Genomic DNA, 3,195 nt, shown 5'->3' with positions numbered 1-3,195 from the left:
TTGTTAAGTAATTGATTTCCTTTGGGGAGGAGTTATAGTTTAAGAAATGGATATTCATTTAAGAAGTATTGAAGAATTAAAGGACATTTGAGGTCCAAACTTGGTGAAAGTTTAGGTTTTAAGTCTATGAATTCTTGTCTCAAGTGCGTAGGACTCAAGGTTTGTTAGGTTTTGATCGAGAGACTAAGTATCGGATTGATTGGAGGACGATCTAGTTACGGAAATAAAGAGTTAGTATTAAGATGAATACTTGAGGTTGTTATATGTGGACAAATTTCTTAGAGTCTAAGAGTGAATGAAACTTGGTTATGGATTCCGATATTGCATGCTGGGGTTAGCAAGTGAATTTCACTAAGTTAAGTAAGGATTTAAGGGTTAAGATTGACCTTGGAAGGTGAAAATCATGTTCGAATCAGAGATTTAGTGGTGTTGGCATTAATGATTGTAGTTAAACCTCCGAATGTTGAGGGATCGGATGATAAAATGACTAGTTAAGTTTCCTGAGGTACAGCTATGGTTTGATCTTCTAGGGAGTAAGTTCGGATTTGGGGGAAGTGTTAAGGATTTTAGGTAATTGTAAAGTGGGTTGTGAATAAGTGAAGGTTGGTTTTATGGTTCGAGTAAGGGAAGTCTCAAAAAAGGGGAGATGACAATGATGGATTGTAAGATATTAAGATGATGATTAGCTTATAAGTTGCTGATGAATGGATGTTAAAAGGAATTGGGTCTAGCGATGCACAAGGTATTAAGACTCAAGTCGAGTTTTAATTTGAACGATGAATAAGTAGAAGATTGATTTCGTGGTGCGAATGAGGATAGTTACGAAGTTGGGAGTGACGTTAAGGGACTAGTAGATTCCAAGGGAATAGTTCGTCTATGAGATATAGAGCGATCGAGTTAAGTTTTGAATCATGAGTAAAGATCACGAGGACAGGTTGAACATCCACTCTGGAATGGCGGAGGTGTACTGAGTTTAAGCAGAATTTTTGGACGAACAAAAGTAAAGGATCAAGTGGTTAAGGTTGTGCAATTGCACATAGCGTCAACCAATGTTATTTCCAACATAGAACCGACACGAGTGGTCGAGCAGGACGACATAGAGCTTAAAGTACTTGTTTGACCAGAAGGAGTTGAACATGGGACAACGACGCTGGATGGAATTTCTCAAGGATTACGATTTTACCTTACAATACCATCCTGGAAAGGCTAATGTCGTTGCTGATGCATTGAGCAGGAAGATGCATATCTCATCAATGATGGTTAAGGAGCTGCAACTGCTGGAACAATTTTGAGATTTGAGCTTAGATGTGAGAGCATCTGAGGGAGAACTGAAGTTTGGGATGATCAAGATCACCAATGGATTGATGGAAGAAATCCGAGACCAACAGTTACAAGATGAATTTTTACTCGGAAAATAAGAATTTAGTAATTCAGGGTAAGGACCCGGAATTCAAGGTAGGGAGTGACAATATCCTGCGATGCAAGGATAGAGTGTGCGTACCTAACAACCCTGACTTAAGGAGGTTGATTATGGACGAAGGTCACAAAAGCAAGTTGAGCATTCACCCTAGAATGAAAAAGATGTATCAGGACTTGAAGGTGAATTTTTGGTGGCCAGGAATGAAGAGACAAGTGGCAGAGTATGTAGCTGCATGTTTAACCTGTCAGAAGGTGAAGGTGGAACATCAGAAATCTTCAGGTATGCTACAGAGCTTGGATGTACCTCAATGGAAATGGGATAGCATATCGATGGATTTTGTCGTGGCGTTGCCAAGAACTCAAAAAGGATATGATTCGATTTGGGAAATCGTGGACCGATTGACTAAGTCGGCTCATTTCATACCTGTGAGAACTACGTACAACGTGGAGAAGCTATCAGAGATATATAAAGCTGAGATTGTGCGACTTCATGGTGTGCCAACAAGCATTGTTTCCGATCGAGACCCGAAGCTTACTTCACATATGTGGAAAGCTCTTCATGAGGCTTTGGGGACGAGGCTGAGATTAAGTTCTGCTTATCACCCACAGACTGATGGACAGACTAAGAGAACTATCCAATCATTGGAGGATTTGCTACGAGCTTGCGTGTTAGACAACAAGGGCAGTTGGGATACCCTATTGCCACTTATTGAGTTCACATACAACAACAGTTTTCATACGACCATAGGCATGGCACCGTATGAGGCTTTGTATGGCCGCAAGTGTAGAACGCCTTTATGTTGGTATCAAGATGGAGAGAATTTGTTAGTAGGACCGGAACTTCTGCAACAGACAACTGAGAAGATCCAACAGATCAGAGAGAAGATGAAGGCTTCTCAGAGTAGACAGAAGAGTTATGCAGATCAAAGGCGCAGAACCTTAGAATTTGAAGAAGGAGATCATGTGTTTCTGCGAGTTACTCAGACTACAGGAGTTGGTCGAGCAATCAAGTCAAGAAAGCTTACGCCAAAATTCATTGGACCTTATCAGATTACTCGTCGTGTAGGACCGGTAGCTTATCAGATCGCACTACCGCCTTTTCTATCAAACATTCACGATGTATTCCATGTGTCACAACTGCGGAAGTATATTACTAATCCGACGCACGTCATCGAGCTGGATGACATTGAGTTGAAGGATAACTTGTCTTTCGAGACACCGCCAATCAGCATTGGTGACACAAGGATAAAGCAGTTGAGGGGAAAAGAGATCGAGTTAGTGAAGGTTATTTGGAACAAGGACACCGGCGATGCGACGTGGGAGCTGAAGGAAAAGATCAAGGAACAGTATCCAGAACTTTTTACTGAACCATAAGTTTCGAGGTCGAAACTTTCTTTTTGGAGGGTAGTAATGTAAGGCCCAAGTTTTAACGCTTTGGATAAGTGAATTAAATAAAAGAGTTTATTTGATTAAGATAAATTTGTGAAGGAAAAAGGTTCAGGAAAAGTCCAAGAATTTATCGGAAAACCGATGAGAGTTATAGCACGACTAACATACGCTTAATCCTAGGTCAAAGGTATTAGTGAATAGTTGATTTACGCTTTAGGACACGATGGAAACTAATTCCAAAAATCCTCAGAGAAATGTTAGAACTTCTCTTTTCCGTCCTTAAACAATCATTTCGATGCGAAATCCTGGAAAGTACGAACGTCAAATTCCAATTCTCGGAAGTTTGCCGAAACGGAATCCCTGATAGTTCGAGAAAACCTAAGATCG

The sequence above is a fragment of the Lotus japonicus genome, chromosome 4 (genome assembly GCF_012489685.1).
Source record: "Lotus japonicus ecotype B-129 chromosome 4, LjGifu_v1.2".
NCBI classification, from domain to species: Eukaryota; Viridiplantae; Streptophyta; class Magnoliopsida; order Fabales; family Fabaceae; genus Lotus; species Lotus japonicus.
The sequence above is the reverse complement of the archived record's forward strand: the minus strand, read 5'-3'. Positions refer to the sequence as shown.